The sequence below is a fragment of the Pogoniulus pusillus genome, chromosome Z (genome assembly GCF_015220805.1).
Source record: "Pogoniulus pusillus isolate bPogPus1 chromosome Z, bPogPus1.pri, whole genome shotgun sequence".
Taxonomy (NCBI): domain Eukaryota; kingdom Metazoa; phylum Chordata; class Aves; order Piciformes; family Lybiidae; genus Pogoniulus; species Pogoniulus pusillus.
In genome coordinates, this window is record NC_087309.1 from 13,861,730 (window position 1) to 13,886,847 (window position 25,118).

The window sequence follows — 25,118 nt, forward strand, 5'->3', positions numbered from 1 at the left end:
GATGAGCCTGGGGCAGTTGCCTACAGGAGGGCTTCCACCAGTCCCAAGCTCACTACACATCATCAGGACTTGAGGTGCCAGCGATGCCACGGTCAGGACATTTCATCAATGTCACACCTGCTCGATAAGACCTGGCTGGGCTCCTCCCCACAAATATACATTTTGTCCATTTCTGTAGCAACAAGTGGTGCAGTGCTGCAAAAGCAATGTGTAAACAGGTCCTTGCAAGCCCCTGAGGGAAGCCCAGGATCCCCTGTCTGCTGTATGTCCTACATGAAGCACCTGCACACTATAGCAAGGTCTAAAGGCTAACTGTACCACTTCTTGGCAGAAAAAGAATAAAGGAAAGAAATATAAAAAGGAATAAAAGAGAAAAAAAATGGAAAAAAAAAGAGAGAAAAAAGTTTAAGAAAAAAAAATTAAATTATTATTTTTCATAAATTAGAAGCAAATGGCATTTTTTGCTTGTTGAATATATTTGACACAAGTCTGACAGTCTTGACCAAAAATATAAAATATTTGAACCTTTCTCCTTCAGAGCTTAGATAAAACCTGCTGTCAGCCTCATACCACTGCAAGCTCTCTCCTCTGGGTCATGCTCTTGAGGGTGTCAACGCTATAGAATCAGTCAGGGTCGGAAGGCACCACGAGGATCACCTAGTTCCAAATGTCCCTGCCATAGGCAGGGACACCCTGCCCTAGATCAGGCTGCCCACAGCCTCATCCAGCCTGGTCTTAAACACCTCCAGGGATGGGGCCTCAACCACCTCCCTGGGCAACCCATTCCAGCCTCTCACCACTCTCATGCTCAACAACTTCCTCCTCACTTCCAGCCTGAACCTACCCATCTGCAGCTTTGCTCCATTCCCCCTAGTCCTGTCACTCCCTGATATCCTGAAAAGTCCTTCCTCAGCTTTTATGTAGACCCCTTCAGATCCTGGAAGGCCTCAAGGAGGTCACCTGGGAGCCTCCTCTTCTCAAGACTGAACAGCCCCAACTCTTTCAGTCTGTCCTCATAGCAGAGCTGCTCCAGCCCTCTGAGCATCCCAGTGGCCCTTCTCTGGACACACTCCAGCATGTCCACATCCCTCTTGTAATGGGGGTTCCAGAACTGGATGCAGTATTCCAGGTGGGGTCTCAACAGAGCAGAGTAGAGGGAGAGAATCACCTCCCTCTACCTGCTGGCTACACTTCTCGTGGTGCTGATGCTGGGAGAGAGGGCCACACCAGTCTGTTCAGGCAAGCAAAAGGAAAAATAATGAGAAAAAAAGGAAAAAATAATAAAAAGAGAGAGAAAGTTTATGAAAAATGAAAAAAGAAAAGGGTTAAAAAAAAGAAAAAAATTGGAAAAAAAATCTAGAGAAAAAAAAAAGGAAAAAAAAAAAAGGAGGGGTAGGGGGGAGGGAAAGGAGAAAAGCAAGAAAAGGGAGAATGAACACATTGCATTTGCCAAAAATCTTTCTCCACAGCACAAACCTGGCCTGCACTAGTCAGGGATCAGTAAGTTCTACTTGCAGGAACAGAAAGGGCCCAGAGGCAAAGCAAGAGAGCTGGGGCAGAGGTTTCGTACTCAAGCGGCTCAGAGCAGCGCAGATCCTGCTGTGGGAGCGGAGTGGCTGCTGCCTCTCTGCACACACACTATATATAATACACCCACACAGCAGCCTTTTTCCAGAGGCTCACAACTTGGCACAGGAGAGGTGGATTTTCGTGGCGTCAGCAACAAGCAGATTCCTGACACCTGGCTGGAAAAAAAACAACCAAACCCTTCCATCAGACCCGGTCTCACAGCACAGAGATAACTTGAGTTCCTCCAGCGCAACAACTGCAAGGATTTGCCTTGGGTTTGTGTGTCTGTGCCTTTTCTTTTAAGCTGTGGATGAACTAATGCCTTTGTCTCCCCCAAACTGTGTTCTGAGAGCAGCTTAAAACCCTCTTAGCTGAAATTTTCCCAAAAAAAAAAAAAACCAAACCAAAACAAAACCAAAACACAAAAACAATGCAGCCGGAGGCACAGACATGTGAAGTTTCAGTCCAAATGGTTAAAGGCTGGCGTAGTTTCAAGCAACTGAAGACAGGGGTTTATAATCAGAAGTGTCAGGCAACCTTAATTATATTATTTCCTGAAGGAAATAGTTTTCCCTGCCGAAGTCCAGAAGTTATTAAAAAAAGTTGACCTCGCTGGAACCAATCAAGATGGAGACAAGAAGCCTGTGATGGATTTTTAAGGCAGACAAGTTCATGCATCTGTTATTTGCAGGGCTCCAGGATTTCAGGACAGGTGTTGCTGGGCAAACCTGAACTTTGCAACAGCCCCCTCCCCCGTGGCCAGAAGCCAGGATGTGGAGCCTCCTCTGTCCATCCTCTCGAAGCCCCCCAGGCCAGGCAGGACACAGGAGCCCCATGGGCCTGAGAAGGGCTCTTGCCTGCACCCGGATCAATGGCACTGCCAACGCGAGCGAAGAAAAACAGCCGCCTGCCTTGTAGCTGTCAGGAGCACACAGGCTTTTTGTCTGTCTCTTCCCCTGCACCCATAAATAGAAGTGACAGCAACTTTATTTAGGACTTCTTCCAGTCAAAAGTGGATGGAAGAAAAGTGAAAAATGAAATTGTAGCTCGGCAAAGGCAGAGGGACCTTGAAGGCACAGCAGGGGTTCTGCCGTTCCTGCAGCATCCCGGGCTCGTAGCAGCACTCACGCTCCTGAAACCAGCTCCTCCTCCAGGCACGCTACTTCTCCTCCACTCTACCACGCAAAAGGAACCCCAGTTGACAAGCCCACATCTCCTGCTGCCCATCACTTTGCCAGTACTAGCCAAGAGGTTTAAGTGTCCGGAGGAAGTCAGAGATGGAATAACTGTGTCTCCTTTTTTCCTTAAAGAGGTCAAAAACAACCCAAACAATTTGGAAGAGAAAGTCACCTGTTCCCCCTATCTCTGCTGAGCTCTGACTTACAGCAGCCCTGTAGTGCAGCCTAGTTCTGTCCATCTCATCAGCACAGCCAAGCAGTGAACACAAGGTCTCCATCAGCATCCACTAGCGTGGGAAGTTATGGCTGTTCGAGCTACAACCTCAGTGGAGTCTCTGCAAGTGAAAAAAAAGCACTATTTTCTACAAATAAAGTATGGAAAGACAGCCAAAAAGCAAGTGAGGATGTGAAGGCTGTTCAGTGAGAGGGCTGAGCACCCAGCAGAGTTGGCTCTGGGCAATGGCCCAACACAGGGGAGCACGGCCAATGTTTGAGCATCCCAGGTTGGTCTCCCCCGCTTCCCCTGCAGCATCTCTCAGCAGCACAGCATCTCATGTGGCACATGGTATTGAAACACACTGGTAACACAAGCACTGTTTCCAACTTTGTCCTGCTTGCACCACTGCTGAACTAGAGCTATGCCACAATTCAGAATCTGGTCTTCAACAGGACATGCAAGGCTGGTGCTGTCTGCAACACGGGGCCACGTTAGACATTCAGAAGTTTGACTGGAGCTAGACCAAAGCAATGCCATACATCTTCATCTGCACAGAAACACAGCCGAGGGAGGGGTTTAGGAAGAGACCGTACACCGATAGGGTTGGGAGCCCACCCCACCGAGAACATCTCAGGCTGGAAGTTGTATGCAGCTCCCTGGGGAAAGAGACTGTGAATGACCTCATGGGTTTCTTCCACCAGTGCCCTCTCCACTGCCATGAGTCAGAGATTAAAGACAAGCCATTTGTCAGCACCGGTGGCATCATCGACAATCTCATTTCTGAGCAGACATCTGACCTTGCCTGCATCCCTGAGACCTGTGTTACCACACGACTCGAGCAGCTTCTTGACAGCTCCCAGGGGACACAGTCTAAGGCAGGAGACCAGGCTGTGGCACAGCCTGATCCTGACTCAGGATGCGTGAGACAAACCTTTCAGATGCAGGGAGCGAGGCTGAGTGGAGACTTTATCACTCTCTACAGTGAACTGAAAGGAGGTTGCAGTGAGGTGGGGGTTGGTTTCTCCTCCTAGTAACAAGGTATAGGAGGAGAGAAAATGGCCTCACATTGCATTATAAAAGATTCAGATTGGATATTAGAAGAAACATTTTCCTCTGAGAGGGTTCTGAAACACTGGAATAGACTCCCTAGGAAGGTTCTTGGATCACCATCCCTAGAGGCATTTAAGAGACACACAGGAGTGATGATAATGAACATGGTTCAGCTGCAGACATGGTAAAGTTAAATAACAATGATCTTAAAGGTCTTTTTCGACCAAAACAGTTTTATGATTCTGTGAGTGGTGAGAGTTCACAGGCTTGTCCCACTCTCCTGCCCTTCTCTCAGCTGGTACCTAAGCATGGGTCTCCCTTGCTGAGCACAGAAGTAGGTTGTGGAGAAAGAAAAACTTGACCCAAAGAGGAGGATCCAGGCAAAACCAGCCTGGTCTGAGTCTCGTGAGTGGAATGAAAAACCCCCAAGACAACCTCATTCCCCATGGCAGCTTCATCTCAGTCCCATGCTATGCAGCCATCTGAGGGGTTCAACATGCAGTAGCAACTGAGGCACCCAAACTCTTCTCCACAGATAGAATTCAGGCAGATCTACGCTGCCCTTCTGTGCAGAGCCTGTACCTGCACCATGCAGAGCCAAAAAGCTATGCCACGGAAGCCAGCAACCCCCTACCCCAAACCAGAACACTAAAGTACCATACAAATCTACTGTGAAACCTCTAACAGTTGATCCTCACAACCAGTCTAGTCCTCACATCTCAGAAAGGGAGTACTGAGACCACATAAAGCACAAAAGAAGGGGAAGCCCTTCTGCATCAGGGTGCACTGAACAGATGAAGGTTTTACAACCTGAGAAAAGGGAAAGGGAAGAAGATAGGACCTAGCCACCAGACCTCTGGCTAGACACAGCAGTAGCCACACCATGACAGTCACAAAACAATGTGGTAAATGGCAGAAAACAAATTATTTCCAGAAAAGCAGGGAAAAATCAAGGAGAACAGGTCCTCTGACAAATGCTGGTCCTGATGCAAGCTTTATCTCAACACAACCCTCAGCCAGAAGCTGGGAGGGCTGCACCCCCACCAGGAGAGATGAGACGACCACCAGGACAGCTCTGTCTATCCTGAGTTAAACCAGTCAGGGACAGACTAAAATTACATGAGACTCAGAAAAGACATAGTTAGTTAAGATGAAGAAATCACTGTCATTAAACATTATTAGAATAACATGAACAAAAAAGCTTCATAAAAAGAGATGCTGTATCATTGAAAGCTCTCCAGATCCCCATTTTCCCACAGATCCAAGACATCAGCCAAGAGACTAACAGCCAACTCTGACAACTAACAGAAGGTCTCTTTTCATTTTGTTTGGCAGGTGTTTGTTGGGGCCTTTTTTGTTTGTTTGTTTGTTTTTTCCTGAAGAGCTTTTTGGGTTTGAAATTGAAACTGCAATTCCTTCAGTTCCTGTGGAAAACAAAACAAACAACAAAATAATTAAAAAAAAGCTCCAAACCCAAACTCTTTTTCATTAATTTGAAGCAAATGGCATTTTTTGCCTTTTTAAATATATTTGACACAAGCCTGACAGCACTGACCATATATACAAAATATCTGAACCTTTCTCTTTCAGAGCTTAAATAAAACCTGCAGTCAGTCTCATGCCGCTATAAGCTCTCTCCTCTAGGTCATGCTCCTGGGAGTGCCAGCACCATCCAGATTCACTCTGTGATGGGTCAAGAACTGGCTGGATGGCAGAGCCAAGAGAGTGGTGGTGAATGGTGCCACATCCAGTTGGCAGCTGGCACTAGTGGTGTTCCCCAAGGATCAGTGCTGGGCCCAGTCCTGTTCAATATCCTTATTGATGATCTGGATGAGGGGATTGAGTCCAGCATCAGTAAGTTTGCAGATGACACCAAGCTAGGAGCAGGTGTGGAGCTGTTGGAAGGTAGGAGAGCCCTGCAGAGGGACCTGGACAGGCTGGATGGGTGGGCAGAGGCCAATGGGATGAGATTGAACAAGGCCAAGTGCAGGGTTCTGCACTTTGGCCACAACAACCCCAAGCAGCGCTACAGGCTGGGGACAGAGTGGCTGGGGAGCAGCCAGGAGGAAAGGGACCTGGGGGTACTGGTAGATAGTAGGCTGAAGATGTGCCAGCAGTGTGCCCAGGTGGCCAAGAGAGCCAATGGCATCGTGGCCTGCATCAGGAACAGTGTGGCCAGTAGGACAAGGGAGGTTATTCTTGCCCTGTACTCAGCACTGGTTAGGCCACACCTTGAGTGCTGTGTCCAGTTCTGGGCTCCTCAATTCAAGAGAGATGTTGAGGTGCTGGAACGTGTCCAGAGAAGGGCAACAAAGCTGGTGAGGGGCCTGGAACAAAAACCCTCTGAGGAGAGGCTGAGGGAGCTGGGGGTGTTTAGCCTGGAGAAGAGGAGGCTCAGGGCAGAGCTCATTGCTGTCTACAACTACCTGAAGGGAGGCTGTAGCCAGGTGGGGGTTGGTCTCTTCTGCTAGGCAACCAGCAACAGAACAAGGGGACACAGTCTCAAGTTGTGCCAGGGGAGGTCTAGGCTGGATGTTAGGAGGAAGTTGTTGGCAGAGAGAGTGATTGACATTGGAATGGGCTGCCCAGGGAGGTAGTAGAGTCGCTGTCCCTGGAGGTGTTGAAGCAAAGCCTGGATGAGGCACTCAGTGCCATGGTCTGTTTGACTGGCTAGGGCTGGGTGCTAGGTTGGACTGGCTGATCTTGGAGGTCTCTTCCAACCTGGTTGCTTCTATGATGATGATGATGATCCTGGTGCTAATGCTAGCATAGAGAGCAGGTACCAGCCACACCAGCCTGTTCATGCAAGCAAACCCCACCAGCCCACATTACCCCACTTCAAGCTGCTGTTTCTGAGGCTCGATCTGGGTCCCCCATTTCAACAAGTAAACAGCCAGCTCTGGTGGCAGAGAGGCAGGCAGCACTGATTCCCTCCCTCTCCTGCCACCATCTGTATCCGATAACGGCATCGACCGAGAAGCGCTGGATGCTTTATTTCCTCACCCACCCAGCCTGTGCCAGAGTAGCCACTGGGCCTCCTTCCCCATCCATCCTGTCAGCAATGTCTGCAGACACAGTGACAAGACACAGAGTGGTGTCAAAGCCCATTTCAAGATCTTTCTATCCTATTCAAGCCAGAGAGGCTTATCTGCATGGATTTACACTGTTTGCCCCAATATTTACCTACTGAGCTGACTAATCTGTGTGCAAGAAAAAACCCAGTGGCTCAGAGGCTGAGCATCTACATAATTCATAATTTAGATTAGCTATTGTCTTAATCCTCTTTAAACTACTGTATAATACATCAAGAAATGGATGCCCTATATGCTCAGAATACCCAGGCTGAAGCTCACCAGCTTATACAGAAGCTAGAATGACCATGGAAGAAAAAGGAAGCTTGCTACATATCCTGACAGGTTAACCTCTTGCTCTCTCCATCCCAGCAGCCTTTAATTGCTTCCTAGTCAGCTTCCTCAAGCAATGCATAGCTCCCCTGCCCCTTTTCCTCATCACAACCTCACTACAAATTGGGGAACCCAAGCTGTGACAGTCCATGCAACGTGCTCCCCTTGAAAGCTGCTGCCCTGAGGATAAGCACCTTGGGATGACTAAAGCCAGCATCAGCCATGGCCATGCTGCTCTCAGAAAGGTAACATCTTTGCACACCCCACTGTCGTGCTTTGGGCCCTGCCTTGCAAACCAGGAAAGCTCAAGTCACTGGCTAAAGTTTGTGCTGCTGTCTGAGACCACATCTTGCATTGCTGCAGTGCCCAAAGGGAGGATAAACAAAGAACAGGTTTCTTTATGGAAACAGCAAGGAGTTTGGGGGAGGGGGGAGGAGAAGCAGGGGGTGCAACAAGACAGTAGCAAATGAAGCTTTTGTTCACTGCCTGCCAGAGCTAAGGGAGCTAATAAACAGACAGATGAGAGCTAAATTGTCTTCTGAACCTCTGTATCAGTATTCACATTACAGAAGCTGCTTCCAGCAATTCTAATGTATTAATAATAAATGCTACATAATTACAGCAGACTTGCTTTTGTCCTCTCTTCCTGTTTACTGTCAATGTCTGCTTAACCCTGTAAAGCCCATGGCCAGCTCTCCACCAGCACCAGCCTCTTTGCTGGAGGAGAGCTGCGCAGCCCTGGCAGCACCAATGGGTACCTCTCCCAGCTCTCTTCTGGGCTTGGACAGGAGGCAAGGGGAAATGAAGGGTAACTCAAGAGCTGATGCCAGTCTGCAGTGACCACCTTCTAATTGTCAAAGCACTGACAACGTTGCTGCCAGGCATGAAAAAGTGGTATTCTGGGCCTCAGTGGTACCCCCAGGCTATGATGACTTAGGGACTGCGCACACACCATCTCCAAAGCACAGAGAAGCCACAAGTCACCAACAGCTTCTTAATGGCAAACAGGGTTTATGGCTCCTCTACAGACTTGCAGACAGAACTGCCTTCCCCACAGAAATGGGTTTTTTTTGTTGTCTCTGCCCCAGCCTATCAGAAGCCCTTCTGCTACACCCATAGTCACAGGGCTGGTGGTGGTGACTGGTCCCCAGGATGCACAGCCAGGAGCAGTAACACCATACAATGCCAGGAGCTGACAGTGGCCTCCAGGGCAACCACAAGAGGAACCAACTATGGGATTCACAGGAAATGCTCTTCAGGTCTTGAGTTTCCTCTGCTCTCATGAGATCCCACCTGAAGTACTGTGTACAGTTCTGGAACCCCCAACACAAGAAGGACATTGAACTGTTTGAGCAAGTCCAGAGGAGGGTCACAAAGATGACCAGAGATCTGGAGCACCTCTGCTGTGAGGATAGGTTACAAGAGCTGGGCTCTTCAGCCTGGAGAAGAGAAGGCTTCGAGGAGACCTTGTAGTCACCTTCCAGCATCTTCAGAGGGCCTATGGGAGGGACTATTTATAAGGTCTTGTAATGACAGGATGAGGAGCAATGGGTTTAAACTGGCAGAGTGAAGATTTAAACTAGATATTAGGAAGAAGTTCTTGACAGTGAGGGTGGTGAGACACTGGCACAGGTTGCCCAGGGAGGTTGTGGATGCTCCCTCCCTGGAAGTATTCCAGACTAGGTTGAATGAGACCTTGAGTGACCTGTTCTAGCAGGAGGTGTCCCTGCCTGTGGGAGGGGTTGGAATTAGATGATCTTCGAGGTCTCTTCCAACCCAAACCATTCTATGATTCTACAAGGGAGAACAAAGGGAGGTTTTGTAACCAAAGTTGGAACTTATAACCAAGTTCCAGACCAACTAAAACACCTCCATCCTGTGCAGCACTTCATCCACCTCCTCACACTCATCCCTTGCTCTCTGCAGGATGAGTACCTCTTGGACCCAGATGCTCTTGAGTGTCCTTTCTCCAAGGCAAACTGCACCAAAATAGCATGTCCCTTCTGATCATTTCATGAGCTAATTCAGATGAGAGCTAGAGAGTCTCTGACACTCCCTCCATGACTTTCAGAAGGATTTCATCCATTCTACCTGCAAAATGAACTCTGAGGCCTGCTTTGCTTCCCATAGACTGTCTCTGTGAGAATTTCCTTCTCAGTTGCAGGCAAAGAGCTACAAAACTCTGGAGAAGCAACGAAAAAGACGTTTAAAGCTGAGCACAGGTTTAATTTGCATCTTTCAGCCTAGCTCTTTCTTTTCCCAGCCTTTCAAGGAAGCTGTCATGCTCTAATATGGCTTCAATAATAGAAGAGAACAGGTACTTCAAACAGGATTTCTGGGAGAAGGAAAAACAAACAACAAGTAAAACAAAGTGTGCCTGCCTTACAGTGCAGGGTAACTCAGCTTCTGCCCTGACTGCACACCTTTCCAGACATTAGAGCCACTGGATGGCAAACAAATGCCAAGCAACTCAGATGTGAATCTCTCCCTGCACTGAGAGCTTCAAATGCAAAACTTGATCCAAACAGCTGAGCATTGAGAAGCCTTGAAATCAAAAAAAAACAAACACAAACCAAACATCAACAACAAAACCCCAAACACAAAACACTAACGACCAAAAAAACCACCAAAAACCAAAACACAGAAACAAACCACAACCCCCCCCAACAGACAGACAAAAACTCCAAACCAACCAACCAAAATAAAAAAAAACCTAACCCAAAACCAAACAATCTCACTCAAATCCAGCTTTATCACTCACACAGGGAACGGGCAGGACAAGGTTTGAGTGACATAAGACCAGATGTCACTCAGACATGGGTGTCCCACCTAACCTGGGACGTGCATGGCATCCCCCACTGCTGGCATCCTGCCCGCATTCTTGGATGGTTCCCATGACTGTATGTATCCCTTCTACATTTTCTGTGCCATCTGCTCTGCAAGGTGAAGCATAAAAGCATTTTTCTCCCTGTAAATGTCACAGTCACTTTCTTGGCTTCTCAAAAAATGAAGAAGCAGGAATAAATGCTGTAGAGACAGGAACACATCTCCTCTGTCTTACAAATAGAGACATCAAGAAAAATAAGAGGGATAGTTTGTGCAGAGGATAGGAGGAACACAAAAAGACAGGAATCCTCTGAACTGCTCATATGGAATGGGAATGCCAGAGAGGGATGGAGCTGAATGGGGAGTAAGAAAAAGGAGGATCATCATCACTATCACATCAAGTTCTTCCTTGCAGACCAGCACCAGAACGTTGAGAGATACAAGGGTAGTAGACAGCCGCAGGGTATGACAACAGCCAAGTACATCCCTGCTGGGTGGCCCTGGGCCAGCTGCATCTCTGTGGGCTGCCTCTCTCTTCATTCACTGCCATTTTTGGCAGGGCAGCCCCAGTTTCTTCACTGCAGGAACCTTTGTTCCCTGTGCAAAAGACAGCAGTCTGGAGTCTCCATACATCCCTCGCTACCCCCACCCCTCCCACAAACACACCCTCCACTACAAGCTGGTGTGTATGAAGAGCAATAAACCATGTGGACAGGGAAAGGAAGCCCATCTCTTGCTGCAAGAAGATGACATATGTCAACCCCACAAATAGAAACCCCAAGCTAGACCACAGCTCCAGGACACACTGCAACCAACATGCAGAAGAAAGCAATGGTTCTGCCAGACCTTCAGAGTGGCTTCCAGAACACACAGTCAACCTCTAACACTTCTGGGCTGACTGTCACAGTAGGATATGAAGCACCCAGACTGGTCTGGATGCCCCTCACTCGAGGCCAAACGCTCTCATCGTGGATCCCTGCATAGTGCTGCACAGCACAAACAAGATTTCTCCCAGGATGAGCAGCCAGCACTCCTAGATACTAGGACAGAAAAGCATTAGACTTCCAAGTGCCCAGACTCACTTGCAGTACAGCCTGCATCACACCCCACTGATGGAGCTGTTTCTCTGCTCTCTAACAACCTCTGTATCCAAACCCACCCCCCTCATATCTCAGGATGCTTCTCAGCAGTTGATGGCAGCACACAGCAGGCTGAGTGAGCCTCTTGTGTCAGCCCCCTCTGCAAACCATTAAAAAAAGATATCAAGTTATTAATTACAAATTAAGCTGCTAATTGATACTAAGCTCTGTTAGCTCTAGGGGAAACAGAAACAGAACTGTGGTTCACCGATTGCAGATGCAGTGTGGAGGGGACTGAGGTCCCCAGAAAAGCTGCTGGGGACACAACAGCATCAATTTCAGCTCGAGCTGCAAACACCAGCCCAGGAATCTCTTAATACTTCACTTCTTCCACTTCAAATCTGTCTAAGACCAAAAGTCCAAAATCATGTGGACAGAGAAGGGAAGCTCACCTCTTGCTGCAAGAAGTTGACAAAAGTCCAAAACACCCTCTCCCAGCATACAGTCAGACCCAAGTGTGAGCCCAAATTCATCACCCATAAGTGTCAGCAGTGGCCTCCACCAGACTTTTTTTATAATAGAGCAATCAGGGGTTATAGCCATGGTTCTCCAGATCAATGAAGGCATTTTTCCTTGGAGAGAATACAGTTTCCCCATCACCAATAGCATTTCTAGGTTTGCACAGTAACATCACCTGCTCTAGTGGAGGATGTGCCTGCCTATGGCAGGGGGCTGGAGCTGGATGATCCTTGAGGTCCCCTCTAACCTAGACCATTCTATGATCATCACACTGCAACAGCATTTCTAGGTTTGCACAGCAACAAGCCCAAATTTTCCTCAGTCTTCTATCTTGCAGAGGATAAAGAGACGAAGCAGAAAAAGAATCAGCCCATGCTGGGTAGGTAAAAATCAGGTCAGAAATAATCCCAAAAGCTAGAGAAACTCCTCCTGCCACAAGTGTCTGAGGTCTGCCTTCTGCAAAGCTCAGAAACACAGTGCAGAATATCTTCTCTCTTGATAAGTAGCAGGTAACATGTAAATTAAACAGTAAAATTAATAAACACTGAGTAATAATGAAACAATAGCACAGGTTGCCCAGGGAGGTTGTGGATGCTCCCTACCTGGAAGTGTTCAAGGACAGGTTGGATGAGGCCTTGAGAAACATGTTCTAGTGGGAAGTGTCCCTGCCTATGGCAGGAGGTTGGAACTGGATGATCTTTGAGGTCCCTTCCAACCTAAACTATTCCATGATTCTATAATAATGCCTTAATAAGGAGTAGTAAAGTTTGAAGCACTGCAGCCTTCTGACCCAGCTATGAATGAGGCACATGGGAAGCTCCTCTCTACACAGAGAAGCATAACACTTGCCCTCAGTGGACAGACCTGACTTTTGCTGGGTCTGTGCTGGAGCAGAACCAGTTCTGTTGGGTTTGGCCAGCAAGCTGCTTGATGCAGACGTCTCCATCCATCCAGTCTCAGGTAGCTCAATTAAGCCTAACAAGTTATGTGCAGCACAAGTCACGAGGAAATACAGGCAGACTTGGTGACCATGGCGCTGTGCAAGCAGAAGGCAAATAGATAACATTGACTCAAGCTGACAGAAAACTGCACAGTAAAGACTGTTGGAAGATACCAATTCAGTGATAGAGATTCTGCAGCAAAGCATCGGTTTGGGTGACTTGAGCTCCAAAGGTGGCAAAAAGAAAACATGAAAATATAGTATCACAGTATCACCTAGGTAGGAAGAGACCTCATAGATCATCAAGTCCAACCCTTTACCACAGAGCTCAAGGCTAGACCATGGCACCAAGTGCCACGTCCAATCCTGCCTTGAACAGCCCCAGGGACGGCGACTCCACCACCTCCCCGGGCAGCCCATTCCAGTGTCCAATGACTCTCTCAGGGAAGAACTTTCTCCTCACCTCCAGCCTAAATCTCCCCTGGCACAGCCTGAGGCTGTGTCCTCTCCTTCTGGTGCTGGCCACCTGAGAGAAGAGAGCAACCTCCTCCTGGCCACAACCACCCCTCAGGTAGTTGTAGACAGCAATAAGGCCACCCCTGAGCCTCCTCTTCTCCAGGCTAAACAATCCCAGCTCCCTCAGCCTCTCCTCGTAGGGCTGTGCTCAAGGCCTCTCACCAGCCTCGTCGCCATTCTCTGGACACATTGAAGCATCTCAATGTCCCTCCTAAACTGGGGGGCCCAGAACTGAACACAGCACTCAAGGTGTGGTCTAACCAGTGCAGAGTACAGGGGCAGAATGACCTCCCTGCTCCTGCTGACCACACCATTCCTGATGCAGGCCAGGATGCCACTGGCTCTCTTGGCCACCTGGGCACACTGCTGGCTCATGTTCAGGCAGGTATCAATCAGCACCCCCAGATCCCTCTCTGCCTGGCTGCTCTCCAGCCACTCCCACCCCAGCCTGTATCTCTGCATGGGGTTGTTGTGGCCAAAGTGCAGCACCCTGCACTTGGAGCTATTGAACACCATCCCATTGGACTCTGCCAATCTGTCCAGGTGGTCAAGGTCCCGCTGCAGAGCCCTTAATACACCTTTAAACAGGGAAAAAAAAAAGAACCCAAACTTTGGAGAAGTGTTATGCTATTTAAATATTTCAAAACAAATGTTAAAAATAGTTTAATCAAGAAACAAGAAAATGCAGCTAGTCACCAGAATGGATTTAGGTTCAGAGATGTAGAACAATGTGGACTGACCCAAATCTCAACCTAATGCCGTGCAGGTGGAGTAGGACCAGTCAGCTCAGGTCACACAGAGGCTGCCACAGGCCACGGCTGAGCATCTCAAAAGCTATGCTGCTCTTGTCTCTTATCCCTGTTACAGTATTTCACAGCATGGGCAGGCCCATAGGATGTTAGGGGTTGGAAGGGACCCAAGGAGATCATTGAGTCCAACCCCCCTGCCAGAGCAGGGCAACACTATCTAACACAGATCACAGAGGAACACATCCAGACAGGCCTTGAAAGGCTCCAGAGAAGGAGACTCCACAACCTCTCTGGGGAGCCTGTGCCAGTGCTCTGTGACCCTTACAGTAAAGAAGTTCCCCCTTGTGTTGAGGCAGAACCTCTTTTGCTGCAACTTACACCCATTGCTCCTTGTCCTATCACAGGGACCAGTGAGCAGAGCCTGTCCCCCTGCTCCTGGCCAGCCTGCAGATACTTATAAACGTTTATCAAATCCCCTCTAAGTCTTCTCTTCTCCACACTTTGACCACACTCATAAGATTCTTGTCAGTGCCTGACAGGCAATTAGACACTCCAAAGCAGACTGTTGTCTGCTGCCTTGTCTCCAGGTGTTTCTGAAAGCAAGTCCATCTCCTGCCTTTCCTCACCTGTTAAGGGGCTCAAAACAGAGCAAGACCCCCCCCACACACACACTCTGTTTCACTTTCCCTAGACCCACTGGGGTCTCAGCATCGCCGACAGCATCCTTCTCTTCCACAAACTCCAAGTTTCCCTGCTGACAACCACCAATTACTTTTGTTGTCACGTTCCCACGGGAGATGGTGGTGGGAAAATACTGTAGACCAGGACAAGCTACATAGCTTCCTAGAGGGTAAGAAATGCTTTCCAAACCCTGTTGTAGCTGTAACTGACTGCCAGTTCTTCCTTCACAAAACAAAGAGCCCTACTCCACAGTGAAGCACAGTTGCTATTTCAACACACTTTCATCACCACCCCCAACCCCGTTCCTTCAATTTGAAGTCAATTATGGCAAGGTTAATGGGGCAGAGAGGATGCCAGTCAGCTGGGTAATGATGTCAAAGCACCTGGCATCGCCTGGGCAACAGCTAGGCAGCAGGGACACAAATGAAAGCGTGGGGTTGCACTTGGTCCCTGGAAACAAGCTGATGCAATTGAGCGTATCAGCATTAACGAACATGGAAATAATGACAGAACACACAGAGAAACAAGACACTGGTGGGGGGTGGGGGTTGCATCCAGCAGGAAGATACAGCTACAGGCACCATGTGCTGGGTGCCAGTGGGAGTGAGCTCCATGATGTCGGCTCTCCTCCAGGTCTTCACCCAGAGGTGCTTCCCACACTTTAACACACCAGAACTGCACATCCAACAGCAATCATGTTGCTCTTCTGAAGTATCTCCAGCAGCTCCTGGCTTCTCTTCAGGCAAACTGTGACAAAGAGAGCAAGAGGGAAGCTGCACACATCCAGAAACAACATCTTAGAGTGACCTAATAACCACGAAGCAAAGGCAGCAAAGACCAAGAGGCAAAAGGTGAACAGGAGCAGAGGTGCTTGAGGGCATTTCAATGTAAAGAGCAAAGACCTCCTCAGCAGGAAAGCTGCCTCTGCAGTGCAGCCCAGCTGGCAGCCCCCATATCATCTGCAATTAATATTTTGAAGCCAGTAGGCAGAGGAAGGTGGGATGTTGTGCCAGGCCAGCACTTTGCACAACATGCTTCCACAGATCAGGATTACAGGACACCAGCTAAGAGCACTGCAGGTCTCTCACACATGTCCAGCTTTGGTCCACAATCCAATTGCTGTATCTCCTACCTGATCCACAAGCTCTATCAGATACCCCTCAGTATATTCACTACTTGGAAAACTTTCACTCCTGTACTGTAATAACCATTGGGTATTTTTATCCCTAGTCTTTAAGCCCACCCCATGCCACCACTCTTTCTCTTTTCTAACTGCATTCACACTCCAGTGCAGCTGCAGTGAGGCAGCTGCCTTTGCTCCCCAAGCAGAGGCCATCCATCCTTCCCTATTCCAGTTGCACAGCTGGGCTGGGGTGCCACAACCATGCCTCCTACTCACCCTCTTCAATTTCACAGCCCACTCCCAAAATATGCTCCAGGGCAGCAGCAGCAATCGCTTTACCAGCGGCCACAGGGTGGTTTCACAAGGATTCTGCACCAGAAAAGCTACGTTAGATGAGCACAGGGGAGCTGACAGCATTTCCTCATACCAGTGAGTAACAGAGCTTGTGTTATTGAAATGCAGCTGTGCAACTGAGACCCCAGCAACCACCCAGCCCCAGTGATTCCCCACAGACATGAAGAGTGGTATCAGGGACACAAAGCAGCTGACAACACCGGGGAGCACTTAGGCTACACGTCCATTTACAAGGTCATTACCCTATGCCTCTTTAGAGCCCTTCATTTTCACCCAAGGCCAGTCAAGGTGACTCAGACTGTGCTGCTGCTGCTGCTCACACCAATGCTCTCTGATATCCCCCGCCCTTGGCTGTGAGCCCCTCGGAGCCAAAAGCATCCTTCTCCATTCTCTGGAAACGACCCAGCAAAGTAGCAGCCTGTGCCATAAATAACACTGGCAATGACCAAGAGCAGAGCAGCCACAGGCTCTGCAAGGATCAAAGCGTTCCCAGCCAACCTATGCCCAGGCTCTGCAAGACATGGGGCTTGCCTAAGCATCCCACTTGCCGACCACAATGGGATCAAGCGTGCCCAGGCTCCAACCAGCGCCATCCCCTGTGCCAGGTCTCTCCTTCAGTCCCAGCATGCTGCTTTTAAATGTCAGCAGTAAAACCAGATAGGCAGAGGGAATTAAATGGAGAAAGGGGGGTTGGGGGGGGGGGGGGAAGACGAAAGAGAAGAGACAGCTCTGCTAATAGCAAGTCAGCCAGTAGTCTCCAAATCCATTTTAAACGTGTAGGGCTTAATTTAACTTAATGGTTTTGTCAAACATTGGCACTCTGTTAAAAGCACAGGAGAGCTGGTAATCCAAATGCCAGTGGCTCTGCTTTTGCTAGCTGCAAGAAAGCTGCTGTTCAAGTCCCCAGATAGATCCATCTGGCTTGACACAGGCAGCAAGCACAACCCTGGCTACTGCAGTCACTCATTAGGACAGCTCTGTATTTACTTAGCAGTGGCAGCAGCCCTGACTTTGCCCAGAATGCAGAAACAAACACAGCCCACTGCATTTTTGAGCCTGTACATGTCCTAAGGCAGCTCTAGGCTTCTCCTGGAAAACACAGTTCAGTCAGGGAAAGAGAGATTTGCAACTTTCCCCCTTGGGAAGACAAAATGAAATACCTCACCTGTGTGGACTTTGGAAAGAAGATGGGAAAAGAAAGGAAGAGGAAAAAAAAAGAGAGAGAAAGAATGAAAAGAAAAGCAAACTCTTTGCTCACCAGCAAGCAGAGAAAGCCATGGGTTGAACTGCAAAAGTTGATTCCCACACAGGCCTCCTCTACCTCCTCTCTCCAGCAGCACTAAGTTTAGGACCCCCCAGCAATCCCTACAAGATGGGACAGGGCACAACCCCAGGTCAAACTAGGCAGCCTTAGCTCTACTGCTGTCAACTTCTCTTCTAGAGGGAAGAAAAGAATAGAAATATCAACCTGCCACTTAAGATGAGGCTGAGCCCATCCCTACATACAGCAGGGGCAAGACAGAGTGTCTTGTGAACATCACCTGCCCCAGTGCCCTATTCTGGCAGGGAAATTCAGGACACCTTTCACACTGCTTCATGGTTTTACCCTGCCTTTGGATGACTCTGGATGATTGCAGTATCTGACACTCAAGCACCAAGACACTGGCATACTGGGGACAGGCACCAGGGCACTCTCCTCTCTACAGTAACGACAGTCCAAAAAGGTCAAGCTTGTTTGTGCAGTTCTGGGAGGAGGCTAAAACACTGTTTTTAACCTTGCAACCGTCTGTAGGACATCAGTCATCCTCCTCTGCATCAGGAGCCATCACAAACTGATGAGACTAGAGACACTAGGAAGACAGCTCTGCTCACCTGCCCAGTCTCAGGTCCCAGAAACAAAGAGCTCAACAACGGATCTCAGAAGTCTCCCCTTTCCCCAGGGCAGTGTTTCCATTTTTCAGTATCTCCTTTAACCCTCTCACTGCAAAAGCACTCTCCCTGCCACGTTCCCCAGGCAGCAGGGTTTGTTCAAAAGGCCACTACTAAATGAAGCAGGACTGTCAACCCCCAACCTCTCAGCACAGCCCCAGACCAAAGGGCTCTGGAGGGAAACAAGTCCAAAAGCCCAGAGGTATGGGCACATCCCCCCCTCCACATAGGGCAGGTGGAGATGGGGCTCCAGGAAAACTCAGGGGGGGCAGCGGAGGCTTTTGAGCCTCTTCATCCCCTTAAACCTCCCCCTCCATCCAAGGACCTGGATTCCTGTTTGATTTAAGACACAAATGGAATCGAGTTTAAAGGTCTCAGTCTGGCCCTTGACTCCTTGGTGGGAGTCTTTCCACATCACAAAACCACCAGACAATTCAGCCTGATTGACAGCCTTTCAGAGAGAGAGGCCCTGGGCTGGAGGGAGGGGGCCATGTGTCAGGGCTAAGGTGGGGGTAGCCAGAGCTGTGGTTGGGGCTGGTAGAGCAAGGGGGTTGCTATGAGGTGAGAATGATGCTCAGTTTGTGCTACCACAGGAAAAAGGTTTCTGGGGAAGGACGAGAGAAGCTTGAGCATCCTTGGGGGATGCAGTTCCACTTAATACTTGCACGAGCCAAACTGCAGATGGCACATACAAGGGAAAAAAAAAAGAGAGCTGGTTTAATGCACTTTCCCCCAAGCTAAGTGGATAGCAGAGTACACGAAAGCAGGCAACTGGGGACAAGGCAGAAGGGAGACCCCAGGCTCAGAGACAGAAAAGCAGTCAGTGACCGGACAGAGCCAGGAGGGATCAGGAATGGGAAAGCAAGCAAGTCAAGCCAGAGCACACAGACCTTGGGCTCAGCCACTGAGGTTGGAGCAAGAGCTGAGATGGCAGCACACACACAGGCACACACATGCGGACATCTCCACCCTGTGCTATACTCTGCTTTGTCCCTTGTCTCTGCTTTCTGGTCCAACAGAACCCATCCCAGTTAAAGGGGAATCGGCAAGTTTACTCTGCAGCAAGAGACAGGATCCTCAGTAGAGACAGCAGAAAAGCCAAAGATACTTCCTCATCTCCTCCATGCTCCTTCTCTCAGCATAGTTTAGGAAAGCTGGGCACAATCCATGGCTCCCTCCAACATGGCTTTTCCTCCTGGACCATAGCCGATGTCAACACCCTCCACGGTGATGCAAAGCTCTGTTCCCAGCTGTATATGCTCAGCCTCTGTATAAGCTCACTTAAGTTTCTGGCTTTGAAAGAAGGTTCCTTTAAAAGCACTCTCACCTTTCAGTTTGGGTCAAACCCATGTTTGCCAACACCTCATCTCAGGAGGACACAATGCACTTCTGCGATAAGCTGAGGGTCATCACTTGAAAGAGACCAGTCAAGGGAATGCCTTAGACCAGAGACACTTGCCATGCTATCTCATTTATTCCTGTTTCTGCACACAGGAAACCCTTCCTCCTACTTTTTTTCCCCCCCCCTCTTCCCTCTTTTAAAAGAGAAAAATTTTAAGCTGGTGCTTTAAAGCACAGCAACTGCCAGCCCATCTCCATGGCTTGCCAAGAGAGCAATTCATCCTCTGCCTCTATTCTGCAGTAGGTAAAGCGCCCCCCCTCCTCGCTTTTGTTCATCTCCCCGCTCTTTTGTCTGGCCCTGAAAGCGTTGATCACTCCTGCATGAGGAATGTGAAACTGATGTGATGTGATAGGAACAATGCTCCGGCCCTGCTCCCTCCTCGAAGTCACATCAAAGTGGCCATTTGCATGGATTCCTCTTGCTGCCTGTCCCCCTCTGCCCCCAGCTGCGCTCGGGCTGCTTCAGCGCCTTCATTGTCCTTCTGGCTTCAAGAAGAAGCCTTGGCCTCCTGCTAAAAGGCACTCGATGGCCTTCCCATCCCTGCCACTACATCCTCTCACCCATAGGAGATAGGAGCCATTGGCAGCACTTGGCTGGCATCCATAGGTGGCACTGATACAGGCTGTCATGCACCAAGAGAACGTCTCTGCTGATCCCACTGCTGCCTGGTACCTGCTCCCAGATGGATGCTTCTCCTCACAGCACCAGCAGGCTGGGGTAGAGGAATCTGAGCAAAGAGATGGAGAGAAAAGGAAGAGCTCTTAGATCAAAATGTGTGGGGCAGTGGGGCCCAGCCCTGCTAGAAGTGAATAGGGAAGCCTGTGGAGGGCATTAACATAAAAATTAGGACATTTCTTCAGTCAGTGAAGGGCACAGAGGAAGTTCATAGTGAAAATGCCCTGATCTTTCAGTGTCCAGAGGAGGCAGATCCTTGTCTATCTTTCTGGTGCAGGAGGAAAGACCAAAGAACTAGATGATTGGAGAGGACATAACCTGACAGCCAGACCCCACTACACCTATTGCACTGCCCACCCCGCAGAGCGCCCTCTGGCACTAGAAGCAGCACAGAGTTCAGCAACGCTGCAAAAGCCACCAGTACAGCTGGACAAGCATGACTCTGGGTCCAGTCAACCTTCTCACAGTCTTTTTAAGTGCAGGCACACTGCCACCAGGTGAAAATCCTGCTGCTACCCTTTAATAAGCAGCCATAAGCCAAGAGATACCTCTATGAGCATGCTTCACCAGGAGCCCTGCCTTTCCAGACCGCATCTGATCAAATGCTTTAACACAGGGCCAGCAAAGGAGGCTGCTGAGAGAGAAAAAAGAAACCCTCCATCGAGACAGAGATCAGCCCCACAGCAGCTGTGGCTCTATTGCAAGCCCGTGCTGACACGACAGCAACTGCAAGGTAATAGCTTCTCTGCTCCCCAAGGGACCATCTACCTCCAAATCCCTCTGGAGCACTAAGCAATCTCCAGGCAGGTGTTTACTGCCAGATAGGGCAATGCAGGAAGCACCCAGGCAGAAGAAAGAGTAGAAGAAAGGGTGGCACTGCCCATGCCACGTTGGGTACAAGGAGGCAGCTGGCACAGGACAAGACCAAAGGAAAACAGTGGTGGGACCACACAGAACCACACAGCACCAAACTATGCTGAAAACAGTGATTTTTTTTTGGTGAAGCAGCAACACACTTAGCTTACCCTTGCCACTAAAATCAATGCAAGATTGATTCTTGCCATCCTCCTCCTGAAGTATGTGACTTCCATTTAACTAAACACCAACCACAATCCCGAGCCAGTCTGTGTTAGTAATCAACAACAGAGACTGCCAGCATCTGTCTCCAGATTAAATAGACTTCTTGGTCTATTCATTTCCAACACAGACCCAGGTAATTAAGCATTTGAGTTTAGAATCATAGAATCAACCAGGTTGGAAGAGATCTCCAAGATCAGCCAGTCCAACCTAGCACCCAGCCCTAGCCAGTCAACTAGACCATGGCACTAAGTGCCTCATCCAGGCTTTTCTTGAAGACCTCCAGGAACGGTGCCTCCACCACCTCCCTGAGCAGCCCATTCCAATGCCAATCACTCTCTCTGCCAACAACTTCCTCCTAACATCCAGCCTAGACTTCCCCTGGCACAACTTGAGACTGTGTCCCCTTGTTCTGTTGCTGGTTGCCTGGCAGAAGAGGCCACCCCCCACCTGGCTACAACCTCCCTTCAGGTAGTTGTAGACTTCAATGAGGTCACCCCTGAGCCTCCTCTTCTCCAGGCTAAACACCCCCAGCTCCCTCAGCCTCTCCTCACAGGGTTTGTGTTCCAGGCCCCTCACCAGCCTTGTTGGCCTTCTCTGGACATGTTCCAGCACCTCAACATCTCTCTTGAATTGAGAGGCCCAGAACTGGACACAGCACTCAAGGTGTGGCCTGACCAGTGCTGAGGACAGGGCAAGAATAACCTCCCTTGTCCTACTGGCCACACTGTTCCTGATGCAGGCCAGGATGCCATTGGCTCTCTTGGCCACCTGGGCACACTGCTGCCTCATCTTCAGCTACTATCCAACAGTACCCCCAGGTCCCTTTCCTCCTGGCTGCTCTCCAGACACTCAGTCCCCAGCCTGTAGCACTACTTGGGGTTGTTGTGGGCAAAGTGCAGAACTCTGCACTTGGCCTTGTTCAATCTCATCCCATTGGCCTCTGCCCACCTATCCAGCCTGTCCAGGTCCCTCTGCAGGGCTCTCCTACCTTCCAACAGATCAACACCTGCTCCTAGCTTGGTGTCATCTGCAAACTTACTGATGCTGGACTCCATCTCCACTTTGCACCTCATATAGATCAGTGACCCACAAGGACTTCAGGTGTTTTGACTTCCAATGCAAAGAAAATGCAAGCCAACTGACCAAGAGCTATTTCTGAGTCACCAAAATGCACCACGGGTGACACTGTAAGATGTACTGCTCTAATGTTAGTAGGCACTCCCTAAGCATTTCACAGGCTGCCTGTATGCAAGCAGTCTCCCAAATCTTGAGAGCCTCTGCTTTGTTCTTTAGTTATACAGTTAATACTGCCCCTGCTTCTTCATCTGTAGCTGGAGTTTAGCAGCCTGCCAGGGTACACAGCACTAACAACTACTCCTGACTTGTCCTGCTGGGGAATAGAGTTTCCTTTTGTTAAAGCAGAGTTACAACGAAGAGGTATAGTATTTTTAATAAGCAAGCATGCTTTTTTACATCAGTGCTTGTAGGAGAGGCAAAAGTCACTATTCCTGGAGGTGTTCAAGAAAAGCCTGGATGAGGCACTTAGTGCCATGGTCAAGTTGATTGGACAGGGCTGGGTGCTAGGTTGGACTGGATGACCTTGGAGGTCTCTTCCAACCTGGTTGATTCTATGATAACTAAGCCCACCTCCCTCTCACTTTGGGTCAGATTTGCTACACAGCCCTCTGTTGTGCATTGAACATGGTCAGTGTTAGTCAAGAAGAGACTCTGCTAGAGGAATATGTTGGTGTGTGATGAAGTAGGACATTTCACTCTGACCTTTGGATTTTTTCCCTGCAAGCTGATTTACCTTAGGATAACACCAAAAGATGCTGTTTTGCTGTAGCTGTTCTTACACACTAACTAGAGCCCCCAGCAAATCTGAAGCTCCTTCATTAGGCTGGGGAGAGCACACCACATCCAGCTGTGCCACTCACCATCCTGCTGGGCTCCCAATCCTCAGAGGATGAAGATCAGAGCCCTCTCTGTGTCTCCAAGAGGAAAGGAGTCCCCTGTGCTGGGCTGACCCTGGCTAGACATCAGGTGCTCACCATAGCTACTCTATTGCTCCCCCTCCTCAGATTGACAGGGGAGAGAAAATATAACAAAAGCCCATGGCTTAAGGACAGGGAGAGATCATTCACCATTTACCATCCAACTAGACTTTGTGAAACTAGTTTAATTTAACCAATCAAATCAGTCAGGTAATAAGAAATGAAAACAAATCTCAAAACCCCCTCCCTTTTTCATAGGCTCAGCTTCACTCTTGATCCCTCTACCCACCTCCCCCTGCAGTTGCACAGGGCAAGGAATGAGGGTTACAAGTCAGTTTAAGTTGTCTGTGCCACTCCATCCTCCTCACAGGGAGGACTCCTACCACTCTTGCCCTACTCAAATGTGGGGTCCCTCCCACAGGAGACAGTTATCCACAGACTTCTCCAACATGAGACCCTCCCATGCTGAAGGTCTTCACAACCAGCTCCAGCTTGGGTCCTTTCCACAGGACATAATCCTTCAGGGACAGACTGCTCCAGCAAGGGTGTCCCATGGGGTTTTAAGTGTTGCCAGCAAATCTGCTCCAGTATGGGCTGCACCCCATGAGGTCACAGGAACAACCAGGATCCTTCTCCATCATTAGCTTCTCATAGAATCACAACCTTCTTCGGGTTCATAGAGTCAACCAGGTTGGAAGAGACCTCCAAGATCATCCAGGCCAACCTAACACACAGCCCTAGCCAGTCAACTAGACCATGGCACTAAGTGCCTCAGCCAGGCTTTGCTTGAACACCTCCAGGGACAGTGACTCCACCACCTCCTTGGGCAGCCCATTCCAATGGCAAATCACTCTCTCTACCAACAACTTCCTCCTAACATCCAGCCTGGACCTCCCCTGGCACAACTTGAGACTGTCCCCTTGTTCTGTTGCTGGTTGCCTGGGAGAAGAGACCAACCCCACCTGGCTACAATGTCCCTTCAGGTAGCTGTAGACAGCAATGAGGTCCCCCCTGAGCCTCCTCTTCTCCAGGCTAAACACCCCCAGCTCCCTCAGCCTCTCCTCACAGGGCTGTGTTCCAGGCCCTTCACCAGACTTGTAGCCCTTCTCTGGACATGTTCCAGCATCTCAACATCTCTCTTGAACTGATGAACCCAGGACTGGCCCAGAATGGGATCCTCCATGGGGTGCAGAGAGACAGCCTGTCTTACCATGGTCTTCTCCATGGGCTGTAGAGGCATCTCTGTACCTCTTATCTCTCCTTCACTTGGTGTCTGCAGAGTTGTTTCTCTTATATATTCACTCCTTTCTCCAGCTGCAATTGCTTCTGTACAGCATTTTTTCCCCTTCTTAAATACATTATCACAGAGGTGTTACCAAGGTCACAGATGGGCTTGGACTTGGCTAGTAACGAGCTCATCTTGTAGTCAGAGATAGCTGGCACTGGCTCTACTGGATGCAGGGGAAGCTTCTAGCAGCTTCTCACAGACACCATCCCTATAGCTCCCTCCCAGCAGTGAAACCTTGCCATGCAACAATTAGCTTTGCCTGAGCAGAAGAGATGATGGCCATCAGGACACCAGTACACGATGCTTGATTTCTTGTTACTCTCTGTAAGCTGTTGCAGAAGAGGTCACAAGTACTGTGCATCTCTCCAGTACTCATCTCCACAGCTCTGCTGCCTCCAAACCAGGGAGAAAACACTTTCTAACAGTAAGGGATGAAATGCATGGTACTCACTGGGGAGTTAAACCCACGCTCTAAAAGGTAGAGAAACAGTGGAGAACCCTCCCCAAGTAAGGCTGGGTATTAATCTACACCCAGGGATCAGGGA

The 25,118-nt window shown here is 49.3% G+C and overlaps 1 protein-coding gene across 30 annotated transcripts in view; it reads right to left on the reverse strand.

The window, feature by feature from the left end:
- CNTFR (ciliary neurotrophic factor receptor) overlaps positions 1-25,118 on the reverse strand; it is a 274,938-nt gene that overhangs the window by 213,602 nt on the left and 36,218 nt on the right. For 4 of the 30 annotated variants that reach the window (XM_064140037.1, XM_064140035.1, XM_064140027.1 and 1 more), the window contains 4 exons: positions 20,156-20,263; positions 19,462-19,546; positions 16,128-16,220; positions 2,954-3,082 (listed from right to left, as the gene is read on the reverse strand). The exons of 8 other annotated variants lie outside the window; for them this stretch is intronic. The gene's annotated coding sequence lies outside the window, so the exon portion shown is untranslated. Of the gene's footprint in view, positions 1-2,953; positions 3,083-16,127; positions 16,221-19,461; positions 19,547-20,096; positions 20,264-25,118 lie in introns of those variants that run through there. 18 more of the 30 variants (XM_064140029.1, XM_064140043.1, XM_064140050.1 and 15 more) reach the window with 13 other exon arrangements.